We start from the raw sequence: 25,121 nt of genomic DNA, 5'->3' as shown, positions 1-25,121 counted from the left end.
GGCTGAAAAAACACACCTTGTTTCCTGGGTGGGTCCTGAACTGGTGTGGCAGGACTAATGGAAAGGAAATTAACAGGTAAGGAAAATTTTTCCTTCCATCTCATCTTGCTACACCTGTCCAGACCTTAACAAATATGAAGTACCAAAGCTTCATTTACCTGGGCAGGAGGACATGAGGGCAGCCTGAAGAAGCCCTGCACCATATGTCATATCCTCTCACTCCAGCACATCCAATCTGTAATGCTTCACAAAGGTATGCAAGGAAGACCAAGTGGCAACTCTGCAAATATCTGCCGGTGCAAGTGCATGTACCTCCAACCTGGATGTCAACTGTGCCATGGTGGAGTGCACATGCACCAAGTCTGGAGGCTTTTGGCTCTTGAGCAAGTAGGCCGACTCAATCATCTCCTTTATCCAGGAGCAAGGGTGGTCCTTAGAGGCTGCCTCAGCTTTCCCATGATCTCCAAACAGAACAACCTGACCATAAGAACACGCCATACTGGGTCAGACCAAGGGTCCATCAAGCCCAGTATCCTGTTTCCAACGGTGGCCAATCCAGGCCATAAGAACTTGGCAAGTACCCAAAAACTAAGTCTATTTCATGCTACTGTCGCTAGTAATAGCAGTGGCTATTTTCTAAGTCAACTTAATTAATAGCAGGTTATGGACTTCTCCTCCAAGAATTATCCAATTCTTTTTTAAACACAGCTACACTAACTGCACTAACCACATCCTCTGGCAACAAATTCCAGAGTTTAATTGTGTGTTGAGTGAAAAAGAACTTTCTCCCATTAGTTTTAAATGTGCCACATGCTAACTTCATGGAGTCTATTATCCGAAAGAGTAAATAACTGATTCACATTAACCCGTTCTAGACCTCTCACGATTTTAAACACTTCTATCATATCCCCCCCTCAGCCGTCTCTTCTCCAAGTTGAAAAGTCCAAACCTCTTTAGTCTTTCCTCATAGGGGACCTGTTCCATTCCCTTTATCATTTTGGTCGCCCTTCTCTGAACCTTCTCCATCGCAACTATAGCTTTTTTGAGTTGTGGCGATCAGAATTGTACACAGTATTCAAGGTGCAGTCTCACCATGGAGCGATACAGAGGCATTATGACATTTTCCATTTTATTCACCATTCCCTTTCTAATAATTCCCAACATTCTGTTTGCTTTTTTGACCGCTGCAGCACACTGAACTAATGATTTCAATGTGTTATCCACTATGAAGCCTAGATCTCTTTCTTGGTTGGTAGCTCCTAAAATGGAACCTAACTGTGTAACTTTAGCATGGGTTATTTTTCCCTATATGCATCAGCTTGCACTTATCCACATTAAATTTCATCTGCCATTTGGATGCCCAATTTTCCAGTCTCAGAAGGTCTTCCTGCAATTTATCACAATCTGCTTGTGATTTTACTACTCTGAACAATTTTGTATCATCTGCAAATTTGATTACCTCACTAGTCGTATTTCTTTCCAGATCATTTATAAATTTATTGAAAAGTACGGGTCCCAATACAGATCCCTGAGGCACTCCACTGCCCACTCCCTTCCACTGAGAAAATTGTCTATTTAATCCTACTCTGTTTCCTGTCTTTTAGCCAGTTTGTAATCCATGAAAGGACATCGCCACCAATCCATGACTTTTTACTTTTCCTAGAAGCCTCTCAAGAGGAACTTTGTCAAACACCTTCTGAAAATCCAAATATACTACATCTAACGGTTCACCTTTATCTACATGTTTATTAACTCCTTCAAAAAAGTGAAGCAGATTTGTGAGGCAAGACTTGCCTTGGTGGAAAGCATTAGTGATCTCCAAATATTGGAGAATAAGTCTTCGGACATCAAAACGCTGTAGAGAACAATACTCTGACCCACACTCCTGCCAAGAAAAGGCCGGGAGAGAAACTGATATGAAAGACTTAATTCAACTTTGGGATAAAGGATGGCACTGGATGAAAGTCCACAGCATCTGAAGAAATCAGTAGAAAAGGGTCAACAAGATAGAGCTTGATACACCCTTGAAGCTCTGACACCCATATTGCAGAGCAAACTGCAACCAGGAAAGCTGTTTTCAACACATCTTTCAAAGAGCTCTGTTTCAGAGGCTCAAAAGTGGCCCCCATTAAGGCTTGCAACACTAAGTTTAGCTCCCACAGCCTATAATCCTTCCATGCCCTCAGAAAAAAAAGAAACATCCAGGTGAGACACTATAGAACGCCCCGCAATGGGCCCCTGGTAGCAGGCAAGAACCACTACCTGCACCTTTAAGGAGTTCAAGGCCAGCCCCTTATCCAGACCGCCTGAAGGTCTGCTCATTGCAGAATTATTCAAATAGGTGCCAGACTCAAATGTAAGCCAAAGAAGTAGACCACTTCTGAGGTATCCGTAGTATGGAAATCACTGATGAAGAACACCCCTTCTTACAGAGCCAGGCCATAAGACAGAACAGAGTCGGATTCTCCATGAACACAGGCCACTGAGCCAAGAGCTCCCCGCATCCTCAGGAGACGCAAGGGCCAGGTCACTGGAAGCCAGAGCAGATCTATGTACTAAGGTCTGTGCGGCCAGCCTGGGGCCACTAGTATGACCCAGTTGCTTTCCAACTCTATGCATTTGCAGCAGTTTGCCTGTGAGTGTCCATGGAGAAAAGGCATACAAAACCTCTCCCTCCAGCCAGGGCTGCATTAGGGCATCGATCCCCATCGACCCCTGCTATCTTCATCAACTGACAGCAGTCCCCCTTCGCATTCCGTTGGATTGCCATAAAATCACTTGAGGCCGACCCCACCTATGAAATTCTTTGAAAGGTATCAGAGCTCAACTTTCAATCCCCAGGCTCTAGCAGGTTCTAAGGAAGTCGGCCTGAACATTTTCCTGGTTGGCAATGTGCGCGCTGACAACAGCAGAAGGGTATGATACTCAACTTAGTGTTCACAAATGGGGATGTCTCAAGTCTGCATAGGTGCTTACCTGAGCACCAGTGATCATCAGATGGTATGGTTGGATATCGCAAATAAGATAGAGAAGTCGCACAAATACCCGAGTTTTGAATTTCAAAAATACTGACTGTCAAAATGGGGATGTTCTTGGTGGAAGAACTAGAAGACTGAGGGAAATTAGGTAAGGTGGGCCAAATTAAAAGGATCTATTACAATGACAACAAATCTGCAAGTCAGAAAGGTAAACAAAAGTAAAAAGAAAAAGAAACCGTTCTGGTTCTTAAAGATGGCGGCTGAAATAAAAAAGGCAAGAAGTACAAAGGATCCCAAAAAGAGGAACATAGGGAAGAATACCTGATGAAACTGAAGGAGATGAAGAAAGAAATCAGGAAAGCAAAAGGTCAAGCGGAGGAAAGGATTGCAAAAGAGGTAAAGCGAGGTGACAAAATGTTTATCTGATATATCAGAGAAAGATGGCAAGTCCGAAGTGTTATAGTGAAACTGAAAGGTGACAAAGAGCATTGTGTGGAGAGAGATGAAGAAATGGCAGAAACATTAAACAAATACTTCAGTTCAGCATTCACAAATGAAAACCCTAGAGGAGGACCAATGCTGGTTGAGAAGACCGAAGATGGGGTGAGGTAGACAAACCTCCATTTACAGAAGAGACTGTATGGAAACAGCTAGGAAAACTGAAAGTGGACAAGGCCATGGGGCCAGATGAGGTACATCCCAGGATACTGAGGGTGTTCAGAGATGTGCTGGTGGGTCCGCTAAAAGACCTGTTCAATAGATCCCTGGATAAGGGAGTAGTGCCATGTGACTGGAGAAGAACTGTGGTGGTCCCACTTCACAAGTGATAGCAGAGGAGGCTGGAAAGTACAGGTCGGTTAGCCACACCTCAGTGGTGGTAAAATTAATGGAGACACTGCTAAGGAAAGGATAGTGAACTATATAAAATCCAGTGGGTTGCTGGACCCAAGACAGCATGGATAACCACAGGAAGGTCCTTTCAGACAAATCTGATTGTTTTGATTGAGTGCCTAGAGAATTGGATCAAGGAAGAGCACTCTGTGATTTACTTGGATTTCAGCAAAGCTTTTGATACAGTCCCACATATGAGGCTTGCAAATAAAATGAGAACCTTGGGACTCAGCAACAAGGTGGTGAACTACAAACTGGTTGACTGGTGGCCAACTGGGTGTATTGGTATTAGAACATACTTTGAAGAGAGAACAGTGTTAAATGGAGTGCCATAGAGATTGGTTTTGGGACCAGTTCTGATCAATATCTTTGTGAGCGACATTACGGAAGGGATAGAAGGTAAAGTTTGTCCATTTGTGGATGATACTAAGATCTGCAATAGAGTGGACATGCCTGAAGGAATAGAGAATGAAAAGTGATTTAAGAAAGCTTTAAGAGTGGTTGAAGACTTGGCAGCTGGGATTCAATACCAAGAAGTGCAGAGTCATGAATCCGGGGTGCGATATTCCAAAACAGTTGTATATGATGGGGAGTGAAACACTGATGTGCAAGGACTGGGAGAGAGAAATTGGGAGGATATTGTGATGATTTGAAGGTGGCAAAGCAATGTGAAAAGGCAATGGCTAAAAGAATGCAGCGTTGCATATAGAGAGGAAAAACCAGTAAGGAAAAAAAATTGATAATGCCCTTGTACAAGTCCTTGATGGGGCCTCACCTGGAATAATGTGTTCAGTTCAGGAGACTATATCTCAAAAAGGATAGAGACAGGACAGAGGTGGTCCAGAGGTCGACCAAAATGGTATGGGGTCTGATTTGGAAGACTTATGAAGACAGGCTGAAGCACCTGAATATGTATACCATGGAAGACAGAAGGTGGAGGGACGATATGATACAGACCTTGAGATACGTGAATGGTTTTAATGATTTCCATGAAGAAACATTTCTTGATGTTAGTTCCAAGTTATACCCTCTGGAATTTCATTTTGTGATCCCTAGTTCTATTGTTTTCTTTCCAACGGAAAAGATTTGAAGTTTGTGCATCATTAAAATCTTTTAGGTAACCAGCATGGAGTGGCAGGTACTACCCCTAACCGAAGGTATGGAGATTACTACCCTTAACCAATTAGCTTACATGATTTTGATGCAACCGAAGCATCGCTCTCCACTTTGACGGGGGGGGGGGGGGGGGGGGGGGGGGGGGGGGGGGAAGAGAAATTGGATTCAGTCGACAACCAATACTGGGACCTGATACCTGATTTTTACAATCCAGGGTATTTTACAGTCCAGACAGGGAAAAAGCACAGGACTGCTTCTATGGCCAAATCCAAAAGCAAAGCATGTTCACTCAGCAGCATTGTATGAATTATCAAGAAGGCTGGCTCACCCTGTAAAAAATGTTGCTAGCAGTAATTTTGTTATAGGTTTGACAGTTGCTTGGTTTTGATTTTTAATATTACTGCCCTTAAAGTTTGGGAGTAACCCACACGGAGCAGCAGTTACTACCCTTATCCGAAATATGGGGGTAATCTGCACACAGCTGCAGTTATTAACATAAGAAGTTTGCTGGGCAGACTGGATGGACCATTTGGTCTTTTTCTGCCATCATTACTATGCTGTTATGTTGCAATGAGATTCTTCTGCACCCATGGAAACAGGCACAACATTTCCACAAAGACTCCATAGCTTTTGGTTCCCCCCCCCCCACTGATTCACATATGTCCCTGAAGCAGTGGAAGAAAGGCCAGAAGTGCCAGATGAATTGCTCTGGTTTCCAGCCAGTTGATGGACCATGAAGCTTCCTCTGAAGACCAACTCTCCTGGGTCGCATGATCTCGACAGTGAGCCCCTCAGCCTGAGGGGCTCAAATTTGTCATGACCAAGCCCCAGTTTGGCGTGGTCAGACTGACTTCCTTCAACAAATGGGAAGGAACCAGCCATCAAAGAAGTGACTGATGCACCTACTGGCTGAATCCCATAGACCTGTGACTGTGGAGACCATTGACTTAGGAGGGATGCCTGGAGAGAGCACATGTGAGCTCTGATCCACAGCACCAGGTCCAGCTTCGGTACCATCAACCTGAGGACCTGCAAATAATCCCACATGGAGAGGATTAGCAATCCCAGGAATCATTGGATCTGACAGACTATTTTGTATACACTCATCCACTTGTCCCACCCATATATCGAATCATGTCAAGTATTCCAGGGACAGCTGTGGGCTGCAGGGAACTTTTGACAAAATTGATCACCTAGTTCAAGCTTTCTAAAAACTGAACCACTAGAGACACTCGCTCCTCCTCCACTTGAGATGGGGCATGGATTAACCAATTGTTGAGATATGGGTGGACTGTAATCCCCTCGCGCCGGAGGGCCACTGCCACAACAACTATTATCTTTGTAAAAATCCGTAGTTTGGTTGCAAGACCCAAAGACAATGATTGGAACGGAAAACGTTCACACAGTATGCAAAAAAAGATCTCTCTGATCTTTGCCCCAAATGGGGATATGTAAGTAAGTTTCTGATAGATCCAGCGAGCACAGGCATTTCCCGTCATACTGCGGCAAGAACAGAACACACTTCCATCCAAAACCATGAGACCCACAGACAGCTGTTCAATCCCTTGAGATCCAATATGGGACAAAAACCATCCTTCTTGGGCACCACGAACTAGATGGAATAACATCCTCAATCCCGCTCTGCTGGCGGCACAGACACTGCTGCCTGTAAGAGCTGCAGCTTCATCAGCAGGTCGTGGACCAACCCACTGCTTGGGCCAGAGCCAAGCAGGGGGAAATCATGAAGACGTCTTAAATGGAACAATGTAGGTCCTAGGCATAAGCCAGAGCAAACTATTTTCAATACCCACTGATTGATAGTTATGTGGGTCTACTTCTTGTAGAACTCCTACAGGTGTCAAAAGCAAGTGAACCCCTGGAACCATAGGAGGCGTCACTACCGGATCTGGAAAAACCACTAGCACCCCCCCTTTGTCTTCTAGCTCCATGAAAGGACTGATCCCGGCCCCTGAATATGCAGCCGAAGTGCCCCGAAAATCTTGTCTACCTCACCAATACTGCTAGGGAAACTCAAAATTGTCTGCGACCTCTGCCAGCCCCATAAATGGAGTTGCCTTTATCTTCCAGCAAACTTTAGGGTTTAGGATTGCCAAGATTCTTAATCAAATGGTCCAGATCTTCCCTGAACAGAAGTCAATCTTTAAAGGGCAACTTCCCCAGGTGAGTCTTAGACCAATTGTAAACTGTCTAGAAATGGTAATAGGCAGTCTACAAATTATTTAAGGAGTCTGCTGCCCAACTGTGTAGCTACAAGAGCAGATGCACTGCAATCGACAGGGCGGAACTACGCAACAAGTAATATGGAGCATCCACCAGGAAGGCAGCAACAGACTCCAACCTGGCCACTTCTTTTCTCTCCAGCTCAGGAAGATAGATAACTGCACTGCTGTCACCAGGAGTCGCCTTCGCAGGAGGGGGCCTTCATTTTCCTATCCTGTAGATTTTTTAAAGACACTCCCCACCTCAAAAGGGATAGTAGTCCATCTGATCACAGCCGCGACTAAAGCATCCACTAATAGAACCTGGAAAAACTTCTGAAATGCAGCAGGTGTAAGGGGGTACTGTCATTGCAGGAGGGCGACTCCTCTCAGGCCCAACTCCGGGAAATCCCATTCTGCCAACATCATCTCCTCCACCTCTGGGTAGAGGGGAAAGGAAGCAATGGTCCTGCACTTCCTTTTTCTAATGGAAATCCACATCTGAGTCAACTGTGGTTTTGACTTCTCCAGCCAAAGGCACGAAGCCACCTGCTCAATCAAAAACACTATTTCAACATGGTGAAATAGGTGTAAGACTGAATCAACTTTAGGGCCAAGGGAAACTTCCCCCTCTTCAGAGGATGCTGTACTCTCCTCCGTATCCCCAAAGTCCTCCCCATAAGGGCCCTGGTGCCTCCAGGGCCAGTCACGGTCTTTTGGCAGGAATCTGAAGGGAAGGGCTATGGCCAAGACCTTCTTGTGCTTGGATGGGGTTCCCAGAGCTTTCCTCCCTCAGCCATACAAAGGCACAGAAGGCCTGTTGTAAAAAAGTGAAAAAATGTGGGGGAAACGTTTGCCTGGGGCTTGGGTTCAAAGCCACCAAGTGAAGACCCACCTAAGGATATAGCCAGTATCAGGATTGGGGGTGATTTGAACTCTTCATCCACTGCTATCACTACCCTAGGCTCAGGGCTTGCAATTACGGGAGAGATTCCAAAATGGCCAGTCTCCATAGTACACGCAGCAAATCATGTGTTAGGGCGCTCTGAGCACGGTGCACCAAAAAAGGACTTGGGCAGCAAACAGAAGCTAGGCCTGCCATTGAGCAATCGCCAGGAATCTCCCCTGTTGGCGTGCATGCCAGGCAGACCGGCCCCTTCTCATAAAGCAGCCCAGAGAACCCCACAGGCCTCGCAGCACTGGAGACCTCGGGCAGATCTATCCATGTGCCTTCAGACTGCGAACAGCAGCTAGGGGAGGTAGAAAAGCCACAAAAGAGGCTTGCCTCAATCTCCTGCTCCTCACCCGCAGCCACAAAGAGCTGGTCATGCTCACCGCTGGACAGCCCTGCCGATGCAGCACTTACCTCCCGCTACAGCCCCAGAAAAGAAACCACCAGTTTCTTTTCTTTTTTTTTTTATCCTGAGGCTGAAGTGAGGAACAGGGAGGAGGGGGAGCAGGGGAGAGAGAACTAGCCAAGGCTAGAGAAGCAGAAAGAGGAGGGAAGCAGGCAAACCTTCCCCCAGGATCAGAGTCCACTTACGTGAATCTGTCCAGATGCCTCTCTTTCTTTTTTTTTCCATTTGCTCCTTGAACAGGGCTCAACCATCCACTCTGAGGGGCTGGGAGCCGAGCAATGGGCTCACACTACTGGTTGAAACCAATGGCCTGGTCCCTGGGGTCTAATCAAGATCCGCTGAGCTGCTGCACCAATCAAACCTCACTATCTGCTGTAGGCAGAAAATACTGGATTTCTTCTGCTAGTACCACCTAAGTAATATCTGATCTCACACAGGAAAACTGTATTGTCTACCTCCATCTGCTGGGAGGGGGAAATAACCCACTTGTTAAGGGCTGGACTGGTGTAGCAGGACAAGATGGAAATTTAAGTACATGCATTTCATAATAAAACAGCTGAAACATACTACTAGCATCCAATGCACATCTGAGAATCCTCAAATATATTCCTGCTGGCAAATTCTATAATCTATAGAATTTACTGGTAGAGGGATTCAGCTGGTTAGAGCAGGGGATGCTGCAGAGGCAGCAAATAACCCTTGGGAGAAAAGGAACGCCAAATGAAGTGACACCAACTGACTGGCTCAAAAGCACATTTTTTGACAGGTTCCACAGGACTTCTGCTACAATGGTTGGCTTGATGAGAGAAGGAATAAAATGTGGGAGAATCCTAGGTAGCCATGAATAAAGCAAAAAACATGATATCATCTCTGTTTTGGCCAATGTGAGACTGCACCTGGAGTACTGTGTGCCGTTCTAGTCACCATATCTTTATAGATATAGCTGAATTGGAAAAATACAGATAAGGGTGACCAAAATGATAAAATGGATAGAACGGCTCCCTTATGAAGAAAAGAGGCTAGGGCTGTTCAGTGTGGAGAGGAGATAGCTGAGAGGGGATATGATAGAGATCTATAAAATCATGAATGAATTGGAACAGATAAATGTGAATCAGTTGTTTACTCTTTCAAAAAGTACAAAGACTAGGGGTCATTTCATGAAGTTAGTAAGTAGCATATTTAAAACACATCAGATATAAATTGAATGATAAATAATTGTATTTAAGCTCTGGAATTAATTGCTGGAGGATGTGGTAAAGGCAGCTAGCTTAGCTGGGTTTAAAAAAGTTTTGGACAAGATCCTGGAGAAGTCCAAAAACGGTTAGAAACCAGGTAGACTTATGAAAAGCCACTACTTATCCCTGGGCATTAGCAGCATGGGATCTTGCCAGGTACCTGTGACCTGGATTAGCAACTTTTGGTAACAGGATACTGGGCTTGATGAACCCTTCCTCCATTTGACAGAGTATGGCAATTCTTATGTTCATGAAGAAAGGCTCATGGCACTACTGCCCAGTTTCAGCTGATTCTGACAGATGAAAGCCCAAAGGAGCAAGAGAAAGCTGCTATCCTATAATTACTATGTTAAAAGTATTTATTTTTAGGCAAGGGTCAAGATGAACAAAGATTACATTGAGACTATTCAGAAAAAAACAATCCATAATTACCTGGAGAACAATTATGATAAAACTAGAATAGCATCAGCTCAAGAACACAAAAAATAATTAGAAGAATAAGAGATTATGCTATTGCTGGATCCAGTACCAGGAATGTAAAAATTACTGGTAAATAGTCATGAAGCTGATTTTGATGCAGATAGTACAAAGTCAAGTATTGGTGGGCTTATACGGACCGCTAATAATATTGACCACTAATCGTCAAAGTTGGCAAAGCAGTTTACAGTATCAAAACGTTATATAAAATAAATTCAATATTAAAACAAATATTAAAAGCCATGATTTAAAAAAATAACCTAAACAAATTAAAACCTTAAGTTAAAAATAAAATAAGCCAGGCAGTAAAACAAAAAAAAATTAAAAGTCTAAAGAGCAAATGCTTGAAGGAAGAAAACGTTTTCTAAATTTTATAATTTTTCTTTTCTAATGACCAGGGAACAGAGCTTTTAGCTATGTAACTCCATAGTTGCATAGCTAAAAGCTGTTTGCAAGCGTGCCCTAGTCTAATCCTGGAAGCGGGTGGAACTGAAAGCAGATTCTGCTGGGAAGAGCGCAGAAGGCAAACCAGCTTGTAGAGGTACAAAAGGTTGGCTATGAACTAAGGGCTGCCAGAGGATAATGCTTTAAAAGCTAAGTAGAAGATTTTAAATCTAATCCAATAAGATAAAGGGCAACCAGTGCACAGCACGATCAGAAAGGGTAAAAGAGTCAAATCTCTTAGTGCCAAACAATTTAGCCGCAATATTCTGAATAAATTGCAACCACCTTAGTAAACAAATAGAGCACCCTTGATAAAGGGACTGCAGTAGTTGAGTCTTAAAATGATAAATGAACGGAGCACTCATGTCAGGAAGTGTTTGTCATCATAATAATTTAAAAATGACATTTGAAATGACAGGTACCAGGAAGTGGATGGTTCTCCTAAGCTCGGGCATCGGGGATTGCCAGTCCTCTCTTCCCCCCTCCTGAAGCAAGGCGCAGGGCGAAAATCGACTCGACATATTAAAGCAAATAGAAATTGTAACAAAAGTAAACTTACTGCATGCTTCCAGCAGCCCCAGTCTTCTCTCCCCTCCTCCCGAGGCGCCCACCGCGGCTCCCCTGCCTCCTGGGGGCAGCCGGTGGCGAAAGCGGCTTCCAGCAGCCGTGACCTGAGCGCCTGGATGGACGTCCGAGATCAAAGCGTGCGCTCATGCGCCTTCGCTGCTTGAGCACCCAAATTGGATGTGCATTCATGCATCTCCCCTCCTCCCGAGGCGCCCACCGCGGCTCCCCTGCCTCCCGGGGGCAGCTGGCGGCGAAAGCGGCTTCCAGCAGCCCCGCCGGCGAAGGTGCATGAACGCATGTCCAATTTGGGCGCTCAAGCAGCTAAGGCGCATGAGTGCACGCCGTGACCTCTGACGTCCATCAGGGCGCTCAGATCACGGCGTGCGCTCATGCGCCTTCATCTCAATAACAAGGATTGAGATGATTAGATGCATACCATGGGTTACAAAGAGAGGGGAAAATATTCTCTTAAAACAAAAAAAAATTTGTCTCAAAGTATGACAAGGCAGTGCGGGCTGGTCTTGCGCTGCCGAGATTAACGGGAGGCATGAGAGTGTAGGCAGCCCAGAGGAGGGGGAATGGGGGTGGGGGGAGGGTGAACAAGAGTAGCGGAGAAGGTAGCCAATGGGAGGCTCCAAGTTTAGATCAGGGCCTTGCTATTGGTTCCCAATAGCAAATGCCTGGGGTGCAGCAGTTTTCGCGCCTCAGTTGGTGCGGGAACTGCTGAGGCAGCGAGCAGTTTTTTCCTTGCTAGTTATTCCCTGTCACAGTGTCGTTTCAAAAAAAAAAACAAACAAAAGGAGTTATTAAATTAATTCTAAGAGTCAGGTGTCTGCACTGTTAGCAGAATGAGCAGCTTCGCGTTCGTCACCCCATGTCAGAGGTGAGTGAGTCTGGTAATTCTCCTCAGACAGCCACTATGCATGCTGCCGCCGCCGAGGCCTTTCCTTACCAGCCCGCGCGGGCAGTTTCCCTTCAGCCTCCCTCCAGCAAGATCGGGTTCTCCACCTCTTTACCAGCCCATTCCTGTGTCCGCGATTTGACCTCTTCCTCCTTACATGCCCCCCTCTGTTATGTTAGACTCGGGTGAGAGCGGCCCAGAGTCTGCGGATGTGGAACTTCCTGCCCATCCCCCTGCATGCCTGCCTAGCGGGTCCTCTTCTGATTTGGAGGCAGAGATCTCTATAAATGCTTCTGCTTCCGATGTAGTTATGCTGCCGGATGAGAGGTCCCTCTCCCCCGGGTGTTATCGCACTGGCCGGAGCATCAGAGTCCCCTGTTTTTCCCCCTCAGGATTTCATTCAGATGCAAGGGGGGGCGGGGGGCTTAGCACCAGAGGGAAGGCGGCGTGGGCTGGAAGTGCTAGGGGAAAAGGAAAACCCCCACTGCCAAAGCAGAATGCGAAGGGGCAGTGGGGGTTACCCGACAGCTTACCCTCCCGACAGCTTACCCTGAAGCTATGATTAGGTCACAACCCAAAAAGGCGCAGCATCATGGCGTCTCAGCCAGCTGGGCAAGTAGCGAGTTAGTTCTAGGGCATCCTGCTGTCAAAGTTTATCCACAGGCAGGGTAAACATCCTTCGTGTGCCAGCACAACTGTGAGGCAGTGCCTGATTGATCCGGGTTCATTCAGCTCATGCCGCAGTGCAGGGATGGGGGGCGGCCAGCGAATGTATGTGATGCGGTGAGTTTGAGGGTTCCTTCAGTTCTTGAGGGTCAGGGGCAGGCGGGACTGGGGTGGTTTTGAGGGATGGCCTGATTGGTATTGCAAAGATTATGGTTGTAGTTCCTTTCTCCCCAGTGCAGATCCTGTGGGATTACGGGCGGGTGACAAGGAAGAAGGGGTTCCAGCGGTGGTCACAACAGTGTCTCACAAGAAGAAACCTAATAGAGGTGTTTCAGGTGCCGAGTACTGGGGAAAGGGTGCGGGTGGCGTGTCTTTTCTTTCAGAGCCGGCGGATGCACTGGTACCAGGTACGTCACAGCAGGAGGCGTGGAGAGAGAGAGATTTCAATGGAGCGGAGATTGGAAGGGAATGGAGAAGTTCTCCTTCAGGAGGTCAGCCAGTAACAGTATTCGGAGAAGGAGGTGCTATGTCGGGTGCAGGTAAGCATGGGTGAGTCCAAGAACAGGACATGTGGTCAGGGAAAACGAAAGAGGAGGATATCCCAGTCCAGTTCTACGCCCAGTTCATCTGAGACTTCTGCCTCCTCTACAGAGCAGGGCCGGTTTACCGGAAGATCCTGGAAGAAGGGCCCAAGCATGAGGTGGGTCACCCGGCCATAGCATCATTGTCAGAGCTCTGGGAAGGTGTTCCTAGGAGACTCGGGAGGCGTACTCGCAAGCGCAAATACATAAATATCTTCCGGTTGTTGGAGGGAAGACATGGGAGTAAGAAAAGTAAGAAGAGGGATAGGAAGAAGAATAAGGTGGCTTCGGGTCCTAGAGTGGCTAAGAATATAATCAATTGGGTATGAAGATTTTTTGCATTTAGCCAGTGTAGTGGGACATTATGATCCTTCTCAGCATGGGGCATTACTGGTGTATGCGGACAGCATATTAGATACGTTTAGGGATTATGAAGGTTGGGAGTGGCTCAACTATGATGAGAAGTTTAGAGACAAGACGGCGGGGAATAGATTTATGTCAAGGAATTCACAGGACATTCACCTGTGGTTAACACAGATGACAAAAGGACACGCCCTTCGAAGAGCACAGGGCTTGGGAGTGGGGGGATAGGAGGTGCATCTGGTACAGAGGGTGGGAGTAGTGCAGAGAGTTCCTTTCGGGCAGCCAGAAGTAATATTAAGCACATCACAGGGAGCAAACCCGTGGCAGGAGGAACAGACATGTGTTACAGGTTCAACAAGGTTGCCTGCTTATTCCCGGATTGTAAGTTCCGGCACGCCTGTTCTACTTGTGGAGGGGCACACGCGGCCACAAAATGTTTCCAGGGTTCAGGTGCAGCCCCCCCCCCCCCCAAGAGGAGGTAAAGCATGAAGTGTTACAATGTAGAGCGGACTCGCCTATCTTATTGAAAGAAATTAGGGAATGGTTGAGGTGTTATCCAGACAGTTCAGTTGCAAGTTTTTTGTACATGGGTTTTAGGGATGGTTTTGTGATCCTGTACGTGGGCCCAGGAGGTGGAGATTTGGGGGGGGGGGGGGGGGGGGGGGGGGGGGGGGAGGAATGCAAGGTCAGCTAGGTAGCATGCAGAGATTGAATTTTTGTGCAATCTGAGACTCAGTTGGGGAGGGTAATTGGTCCGTTTGTTTCACCGCCTTTTGAGCAAATGTACTTGTCCCCAGTCGCTGTCATTCCAAAAAAGGTTACGGGTAAGTTTTGTATGATTTTGAATCTTTCTTACCCGAGAGGCGCGTCGCTGAATGACTTTATTCCTAAGCAGTTATATACAGTGCGGTATTCGTCTTTTGATGAAGCAGTGATGTTAGTTCGTAAAGCAGGTAAAGGAGCGTTATTGGCCATAGCAAACAGAATCGACTTTTCGTTTGCTGCCAATTCATCCAGGTAGCTTTCATTTATTAGGCTTTCGTTTCGAGGATCATTATTTTGTAGACCAGTTTGCCGATGGGTTGTGTGGTGTCATGTGCGTTTTTCGAGGCTTTTAGCACATTTCTGCAGTGGGTGGTAGTAAAGTATACCGGTTATGATAAGATGCTGCATTATTTAGATGACTTTTTGTTTGTGGGGCCAAGTCAGTCAGGTTTATGTCAGTTGCAGCTGGATGGTTTTTTGCATGTAACTCAATCATTAGGGGTACCCATAGCTCAGAATAAGACAGAAGGTCCAGTGACGCAACTTACTTTTATAGGTATTGAATTGGACTCAGAGGCCATGGTGTCGCGTTTACCAGATGATAAAGTAGAGAAGTTTACAGGGTTAGTGCAGTTAGTTCGTAACGCCTCAAAGGTTACGCTATGGTAAATGCAATCTTTAATAGGTTCTCTGACTTTCGCTTGTCGGGTGATTCCGATAGGTAGAGCCTTTATCAGAAGGCTGTTAGCTACTACACCTTGGGGATTAGAGCAGGTCATCATTTTATTAGGGTAATGTGTAGGGTGAAGGAAGAGTTAGGGGTTTGGGAAGCTTTCTTGGAGTCCTTTAATGGTGTGTGCATCATGCAGGAGGAAGAGGTATCGATTACGCGAAGGAGCTTTTCTCCAATGCAGCAGATGAATTTGGTTTCGGGGTGTACTTCCAGGGTAAATGGTGCGTGGAACCGCGGCCAGTGGATTGGACAGAGGAGGGAATAACTATGAATATCACTTTATTGGAATTATTTCCAATAGTAGCAGCACTGTTCATTTGGGGAAAGCAGCTTGCAAATAGAAGCGTAGTGTATTGGTGTGATAACTTGGGGGTAGTTCAGGTTATCAATAGGCAGTCAGCAAAATGCCCAAGGGTGCCAGCTTTACTTTGGGAACTTGTTTTCCTTTGTTTGAAATGGAATGAGAACATTAGGGCTAAGCATGTGCCGGGAACACAGAATTTGATTGCGGATGCCCTCTTGTTTTAAGTGGAAAGTCTTCAGAGAGTTGGCACTGCGAGCAAATTTGACGGGAGAACCTTTCCCGGACCAACTCTGGCAACTGGGCCATCAGAAGCTTGGAGATTGATCAGGAAATCGGTGGCCCCAGCAACTTGGGCGTCTTATTCGGGGGGATGTGGTGATGAGATATTTACTCGGTGCCAGATGGAGGAGTGGTCCAGTGGAGGATGGCGCTATGCTGCAATTCATCCTATGGGCAAAAAGCAACGGGTATTCATTGTTGTCTGTACAAACTCAGATTGCGGGGTTTTCCTTTTTTTTTCAGAAATTAAGAGGATGGGGCAACCCTGTGATGAGTTTTTTGGTGAAAAGGGTGTTGGGAGGTTGGAGGCGTGAAAGAGGGTAAGCGCTTGACAAGCGGCTGCCCATCAGGTATAGGGCTCTCACAGTGACTGTGGGGCATCTGAATATGGTGTGTTGGTCCTGGTATGAGGTGTTGCTTTTTAGGACAGCTTTTGTGTTGGCATTTTTCAGTGCCATGAGGGTGAGGGAGTTAGTAGCAAGCTCTAGGATGAACCTAGCAGGGACGAGTCTGATGGCCAGTCGTGTGGGTTTGCAGCAATGCGGTGACAGTATGCATTCATCACTCGAAGGTAGATCAACAAGGAAGAGGTCATTTTCTAACACTGGTCCCAACTCAGGATGTTGCGGTGTGTCCGGTGCACACTACACAGGTTTTCGTTCAAGTGAGGCCGAACATCCCAGGTTCCTTTTTGGTACATGCGGATGGGGCGCTGTTGACTGTCTTTCAATTCGCGCAGGTTTTAAGTGGGTGGTGCAGAGTTTGGGATGGAAATTGTAGAGTTATACTTCCCATTCTTTTCATATTGGGGCAGCTACATCAGCTGCGGAAGGGGGATTGTCTGAACTGGCCATCTGATCCATAGGTCGGTGGAGATCAAAGCTTTTCTTTCTTATGTGAGATGTTGAAGATATGACAGTGGGGGAGGTTATCAAGAAGGGGATATTAAGTCTTTTCTTTTCTTACAGAATCGGGGGAAGCCATGGGGGGGTCGGGAATGTGCCTGGGTCCTGAGCCATTCCTTTGTGCATTGGGCTCAGCATAGGGTGGAACGAAGGCTGTATGGGCAACACCTGAATTTGGATGCCAGGCAATGGAACATCAAATGGTTTAACATTCAGGGGATGAAGTGTGTGTATGCGTGGGGGGGGCTTGTTATCCTTCTTGCAAACATGTATATTAGAGTGCAGGGTTCCGCAAATTATTTTAATTCATTTGGGGGGCAATGACATTGGGGATTGGTTCCTGTAGGGAGATGGTGGCGAGGGTACGAAAGGACTTATTGTCCCTCATGAATGGGATGCCTGATACAAGGATAAGTTGGTCTGATATATTTAAGAAATTTTTTTATACCGATATTAGTCGAAACATCATATCGGTTTACAGTGGAACAAAAAGAATGAAAAATACATTGAACAGGGAAGGGGGAAGGGGGTACATAGAACCAATAAAAAGTATGAAAGGAGCAAAAAACGGGCACATAAGGCAACATGAGAAAAAACAAATGCAATGCAAGTAAAGCAATTAAAACGATTAGAAAATTCAATTGATTAAATTAAATTAAAATTAAGAAACATAACTACGTACAAGGATAGAGTGAATACTGTGGAGCATGGGGCGCGATTGGGCAGGGGAGCTCTTAATTGTTCGGAGGGTAAGCTTGTTTGATCCACCAAGTCTTTAGTTGGGATCTGAATTTCAGGGGGCATGATTCTAGCCTGAGGTTGGATGGGAGTGCGTTCCAGTGCGTAGGAAAAGGCCCGCTCTCTCGTGGATGAGAGGTGTGCCTTCTTTAGGGATGGCACATGGAGGGTCCCTTTGTTGGAAGTTCTAGTGGGGCGATTAGAGCATGAGGGACGGAGAGGATCATCAAGCCAGTCTGAATTGTGTGTGGAAATGGCTTTATGGGTAATGGTAAGGGCCTTGAAGAGTATTCGGGATGATACCGGGAGCCAGTGAAGGTCCTTGAGGATAGGGGTGATATGGTCATATTTACGTGCATTTGAGATGGTTCTGGCTACTGCATTTTGCAGCATCTGGAGGGGTTTTATGGAGGAGTAGGGTAGGCCAAGGAAGAGGGAATTGCAATAGTCCAATTTAGAAGAGAGTGTGGCTTGGATGACGGTGCGGAGGTCACTGGGGTGCAGTAAGGGTTTTAGTTTTTTCATGACATTGAGTTTGTAAAATCCCTCCTTGAGGTTCAATTGCTGGTCGATCTGAACCCCAAGGTTTCTGGCATGGTACAGTGATGGAAGGGTGTTGTAGGAAGGGTGTTGTAGGCAGGGTCGTTTGCGATGGAGGGTTTGATAGGGAGATGTTGGGAAATAAGGAGTAGCTCCGTTTTAGATGTATTTAGCGCCAGGTGGAGGTTTGTAAGTAAGGTATTGATGGTTGCGAGGCAGTTCCCCCAGAATTCGAGTGCCTTAAAGAGCCCTGAATGGGAATGACTATTTGCACGTCGTCAGCTTAAAGATAAAATTTGAGGCCGAGGTCTGTTAAAAGTTGGCAGAGCGGGGTGAGATAGATATTAAAAAGGGTGGATGAGAGGGAGGAGCCTTGAGGGACTCCCTGTGTGAGGGAGTGGTGGGAGGATTCTGCGTTGCCTATCTTAACTGAGAATTACCTGTTGGCGAGGTAGGAGGTGAACCACATGAGTGCGGAGCCAGATAGGCCAATGTCAGATAGACGGGAGAGGAGGTGCTTATGGTTTATGGTGTCGAAGGCTGCCGAGATATCTAGCAGGGCCAGGAGGTAGCAGTGTCCTTGGTCCATGCCTCTAATGAGATAGTCAGTGAGGGAGAGAAGGAGGGTCTCTGTGTTGAGGTGTTTACGGAAACCGAATTGTGAGGAGTGTAGTATGTTATTAGTCTCAAGGTAATCCGTTAATTGGGAGTTGACGACCTTTTCCATAATTTTTGAGATGAGAGGGAGATTGGAGATGGGGCGAAAGATGAAGGGGTCCTTAGGGTCTAGTGAGGGTTTTTTGAGCAGAGGTTTAACAACTGCATGCTTGAGGGGGTCAGGGACGATGCCTGAGGAGAGAGAGGAGTTAATGATATCGGCGAGGGGTTTAGCAATGGTGTCCGGTATCAGGAGAAGGGCTTTGGTGGGGATAGTGTCTGAGGGATGGGTCGAAGGTTTTATCTTTCTGAGGATGGAAGCAATTTCAATGGAAGAGACAGTGTCAATGGAGTTAAAAGTAGCATAGGTGGTGCATGTGAGAGCAGAGGGTGGATGGGGATTAGGGGGAAATCTGAGGAGGATGTTAGAAACTTTATTATGAAAGTAGAGGGCCAGTTCCTCACATTTGCTACTGGCCTCGTTGTCTTCAATATCGGGGTGCGTAGCCTTAGTGAGATTGGATACATAAGAGAAGAGGGCTTTTGGGTTGTATTTGTAGTCATGTATCCTTGAAGCGTAAAAGTCACGTTTGGCCTTCAGGATAGAGAGTCTGTAAAGATGTAGCGAAGATTTGAAGATGGACACCTTTTGATGCGTCGGGTCTTTACGCCAGGCTCTTTTTGTCTGAGGTCGTTTTTCATTTGCCTTAAATCAGCAGAGTACCAAGGTTTTTGATTTTTTGTGGAGGGGTTCAGCTCACTTCTGGAGATAGGGCAAAGCTTATCAGCAATGTCCAGGGTGAGTTTGTTCCAAGATTCGAGGGCAGCATCTGGGGTAGAACAGTCAAGTGTGGGCAAGGATCCGGCAAATGCTGAGATGAGATCCTCGCTGGGGCAGGGTTTTCTAAAGATGATCGCGGTACTGGTGGCTGGATTGTGCAAATTGGATGACTTTATAGATAGAGAGGTTTTAATGATGGAGTGATCGGACCATGGGACTGGGGTGCATGATGGCATGCTGGAGGAGTGGATGCTGGAGTTGATGAAAATGAGATCAAGGGTGTGCCCTGCTTTATGGGTAGGAGAGGAGATGATTTGCCTATAGCCCATGGCATTGAGTGAGTTGAGGAAGGCTTCACAGGATGAGGAGCGAGGGGAGGCATCGACATGGAGGTTAAAATCTCCTAGAATGATGGCGGGGGCTTCAATGTTAATATTGCTGGAGATGAATTCGATCAGTGGTGAAGGGTTCTGTTCTAAGAGACCAGGGGGGGCATATACGATGCAAATCTGGAGATCATTGGATTTGTGCAGTCCAATCTCAAGTCTATGGGGGGTGTCTATGATTACAGGTTTGAGGTTTATGTGTTTAACAGCTAGAAGTAGGCCACCATCGCGTTTCTTGGGTCTCGGGATGGTGAGGATGTCATAAGTGTGAGTGGGTAGCTGATTAAGAAGCACTATATCTGTGTCTTTGAGCCATGTCTCTGTGATGGCGCAGATTTCTGGCTTGCAGTCGACTAGTAAGTCATTAAATATTTCGGTTTTTTTGGTGAGTGACTGGGCATTAAACAGCACAATGGATAGCGTTGTGAGTCCTAGGATTTGAGTGAGCGGGGAGATGAGGATGGGGATAAGAGATTTGCGTTGGGTGGCGGAGATGTGATGGGTGGGGTGGTCTGCGTGTAGGGTAATGGATACGCAGGATGGGAAAGCCTGGATTGTATGCCATTGTAGGGGCTAAGTGGAAACGGGCGGGGTAGCTGGCAGTGATGTAAGTCAGTGCAGCACTTGTCTCTAAGGTAGGCGTTTGTGTGGCAAATGTATCTGAGATAAGCCTCTTGAGGTCAGAGGGGGAATTGGGTGGTGGACAGATAACGACAAGAGGGTAAGGGTGGCAACCAGAGGGGGTGGGGAGCGGAGAAGGGAGGGGAGGGGCAAAGACTAGGGGGGGGGGGGAAGACAGTAGAGGTGACCAAAGATAAGGGAACGGTCTTACAGCGCAAAAATTAAAACAGCATCACAGTGCGGAGAAGTCAAACAGAACAATGTAGAATAATAATGCCGTAATACATTGTGTTGAAATCAAAGCATTGGGGGAAGGGGGAGCACGATGGAATTACAGCGGTTGCGTTTTAAGAACAAGCCATTATGGCAAAAAGGAGTTAAATTGAACAAGCAGATTGGGAGATGGGTTGTGAGGCAAGGGGGTTTTGGGTGACACGAGTGGTCTTGGGATGTTATACCGGGCCTTTTCCGTGGGGATGGGGTACACCTTTCAGATATGGGCCTAGATTTATTTAACAATAATTTGCAGGAAGGATTAGAGCAGTTAATAGGTGACACATAGGCAGCCGCAGTGGGGGGGAACAAGGGCAACCAAAGTTGTCCTTGTTTTGTGGCAGTAAACCAGAGCCCAATGTTGTTGATTTTGTTATTGTATTGTAAAGAGGCATTCGGGGGGGGGGGGGGGGATCTTATGTAGCTTGGGGGCTGCTACATGAGATGGCCAATGAGCAAGAGGAAGGCCGATGCTCATAGGCTGTGCACTTACCCATGCTGGGAAGAGGCGGGGGTAAGACGAAAGGAGGACATTTGAGTAGCTCTACCAATGGGACATGGTGGTGGGCAATTCATGATGGATGTGGTGGTGGGGGGGTGGGGTTTGTTAAAATTGTATTTAAATTGATGGGCTCGGGTTAAGTGTGGAAATAAACTGCGGCCTTTTGTTAACCAAATGAAATGTCTGTCATTTGTATGGGGGGGGGGGGGAATGGGGGGAGGTACTGAGGATGGCAGCTCGAGTCTTGCCTTTCACAATTATTTCCTAATCTAAGTGGTTTAATGCGAAGATATAAGAAGCTGGGTTCCAGATCTCTAGCATACCATGCAACACTTTTATTACCAAGGATGATATAATACAGAGAACATTTATTCATGGATAATACTAAACTGTGATGACCTGGAAAATTGAAGGACAAGTTTAGAATTTGAAATGGTCATGACATTTTGGAGAAATGGTCAGAAATAATAGTATGGTATTCAACAAGAACAAATGCAAGGTACTATACTTAGGAAAGAAAAATCACTTACACAACTTCAGTAAGGAGAATAATTGACTAGAAGGGATCTGGGTATTGCAGTAGTCCACAAAGTGAAAAGAAATATAGCGATGTTTAAAAAAAAACAAAACACACCACACTACATGGAGATGCATTTACAGGAGTATCATATGCAAAGAATATGTACTAATTTTCTCACATTACCCAATAATAGTAAGACCTTTGCTAGAGAATCATTTCTGGATATGGGTTTCACAATTCAAGGAGAACACAGAGATCTCCTATTGAAGGCTCATGTACATTATCTTTGGATAAGTAACTTAGCGAATTATAGGCCTATTTCTTCACTTCCTCTCATCGCGAAGGTTATTGAAGGCATTGTTCTAAAGCAATTGACAGACTATTTGGAGAACAAGGAAGTTTTAAGTCCTCATCAATTTGGTTTTCGTCGTGGTCTAAGTACTGAATTACTTCTCATTTCTTTGACGCCATCAAATGTAGTCTTGATGGAGGACAACAATTTCTTCTGGTTTCTCTTCACATTACATCTGCGTTCGATTCTGCCGACCATCAGATTCTTTTATTTCATCTTCGAGAATGTGGTATATCTGGAACAGTTCTTGCCTGGTTCAACAGTTATCTTTCTGCTCGTTATCAATCTTTCAGATTTAATCAATTTTCTTTGCTCCAATTGTTAAAAGCTGGGGTGCCGCAAGGCTCTGCCTGGTCAGCAATGTTATTTAACTTATATCTTGCCCCCATTGCAAAATTGTTGGCCATCATTACTGATGGCTTTAAAATTTACGCTGATGACATTCAGTTTTACATTAAGGTTCAAAATTCTTGGCAGGAAACAATTGATACTCTTCATTTATGTATGGATACTATTAAACGTTGGTTAAAACAAAATAAACTTTCGTTAAATACTAATAAGACCAAAATTCTGCTGATCCATCGTCCGCATTCTATACCTCTTTATGATTCGATCTGTATCAATAATATCCCATTTTCTATAGATAAACCTATTATGAGTTTGGGTGTGTTACTTGATGCGACACTTTCTTTCAAATTTCAGATTAGATCTCATTAAAATTGTTTTCAAACTTCTGCTTATTGCAGGTCTACGGCATTTACTGAATGATCATTTATTTATTTAGATTTCTTCTATACCGACGTTCCTGTATGAGATACAGATCACACCAGTTTACACTGAAACAGAACAGTCGCTTGGTGGCGATACAAGGAACAAATACAATTTTTTGCAATTTAAGACAGGCAACAAATTAGAATACAAATAGATAAATAGCTTCAGTATAAATTACATCAACCAATAGGTCGAGAGGATCAGTAACTTCAGTATAGAAATAAACAACATCGGAGCAGTTAGAATAAATAACTTCAGTGTAGAAATGAACAACATCAGAACAGTTTGAAATATTATGTTACAATCAAGAAGTAGACCTGGAACTGAGGAACTATAGGAGAGAGAGACCTCAAAGGGAAAGCTAAAGGTGGTTGGAATATGATGTGGGCAGAGGGGTATGCTAGGTTTGAGGGGAGGAGCCCCAGAGGGAGCTGAGAGGATTAGATTCGAGGGAGTGGCCAGGCCTGGTCTGGGGGCGCGTCCGAAGTGAGTTTAACTCTCCGGTAAAAGCTTGGCTGAATAGCCAAGTTTTGAGGTTTTTTTTTTTAATGTCTGGCGGCAGAGTTCTTGTCGAAGCTCAGGCGGAAGAGTATTCCAGAGGGTGGGACCCGCTGTGGATTAGGCTCACTTCCTTAAGATGGTTTTATCTGGGGGGGCATAGAGAGTGCCTTTGTAGGCTCTTCTGATAGGTCTGTCCGATGTGTGTGGACGTAGCTGGATGTTTAGCTTGAGGGGGGAGATGTTGTGAATGTGTTTGTGGATCATGAGGACTTTGAAAAGAATCCTGAATTTGATGGGTAACCAGTGGAGTTTCTGAAGGATGGGAGAGATGTGCTCTTTTGTTTGAGCTGGTGAGAATCAAGACCTTCTCACAGTCGTACGAGCGATTATTTTCGCTCACGTAGATTACTGTAATAGTCTCTATATTGGACTTCCCAAGGCGACATTACACTCAATGCAATTAACTCAGCCGCACGACTTGTTTCTCATTCAAAACGCTCTGAGCATATTTCTACCATCTTGTGTAAACTTAACTGGTTACCAGTTACAGACCGTATCATTTTCAAAATTGTTATGATTGTTTCCAAGCTTTTAGTTTCAGATTCTTCATACTGGTTAAACGTATTATTGCGAATTTATAAACCTGTGAGAAGCTTAAGATCTTCCCAGTTGAATCTCCTAGAAATTCCATCAGTGCAGCAAGCACAATGTAAAAACTTGTTTACTTAGTTTTGTTCAATGTAAAACTTTTTTTTTTTTTTTAATTCTGTTCTATGTAAACCGCTATATGTAGCGATAGTTACTGTTCTTTGTGAACCGGGGTGATATGTATATTATACAGGAACCTCCGGTATATAAATTATTTAAATAAATAAATAAATTTATTTTGCACTAGAGAGACCTCATTTTCTATTGCTGCACCAGCTCAGTAGAATCTTATTCCTTTTAAACTCCGGTCCTTAGATGATGTAAAAAAATGTAAACATCTATTGAAAGAGTATTTGCTCTTTCAATAGATTCAAGTGAGAATAATTCTTAAATTTAGCTGTGAGGTATATCATAAAGGGACTTAGAGCTAATGACCATTTAGTTTAGCTTTATATGGTATTGGTTATTTTAGTTTCTGTGAAACTAAAGGTCTTTGTGTGTTAAGTGTATGATTGATTACATGTATGACATCTTTATTATGTCTGTTTTTATTGCATATCGCCTAGGCCTGTCTGCGTTAGGCGATTAATACATTTTAATAAATGAAATAAAATAAATGAAAATCTTGGGCCAATAAAAAAGTATGGCAACCTGAAATGTTTCCAGCTTTATAAATAATGAATTTAATAGAAAAAAAATGTTGAAATTACTGCTTGTCCTGTTTTTAGCCCAGATTAGAAAATCTAAAATAAACAGTGATTAATGCCGAGGAAATGTCATAAGTAAAAAGCGAAAATGAAGAGCCTTGAAGTTAGCACTGTGTATACTGGTCTATTATTATTATATTCAAAACTAACAAAAAAATGTTATGGGGGCAGGGGTTAGCTATGACTTTTACTTTGTGAAATCCAGAAGTATGCAATATATGCACAAGAGTATAGACTCTGTGGAACAGAAATAAATATCCTCTGAGCTAGATCGAATATATGTTTTTCAGTAGTAAGAGGAAAAGAATCAGAGGGCTAAATATCTCTAGATATTCACCAACA

The 25,121-nt window shown here is 45.0% G+C and overlaps 1 protein-coding gene across 2 annotated transcripts in view; it reads right to left on the bottom strand.

Annotated features, from left to right (window-relative positions):
• The window catches only part of SNX25 (sorting nexin 25), a 421,458-nt gene that overhangs the window by 98,073 nt on the left and 298,264 nt on the right, over window positions 1-25,121 (bottom strand). The gene's annotated exons all lie outside the window — the stretch shown is intronic.

The sequence above is a fragment of the Rhinatrema bivittatum genome, chromosome 1 (genome assembly GCF_901001135.1).
Source record: "Rhinatrema bivittatum chromosome 1, aRhiBiv1.1, whole genome shotgun sequence".
NCBI classification, from domain to species: Eukaryota; Metazoa; Chordata; class Amphibia; order Gymnophiona; family Rhinatrematidae; genus Rhinatrema; species Rhinatrema bivittatum.
The sequence above is the reverse complement of the archived record's forward strand: the minus strand, read 5'-3'. Positions and strand labels throughout refer to the sequence as shown.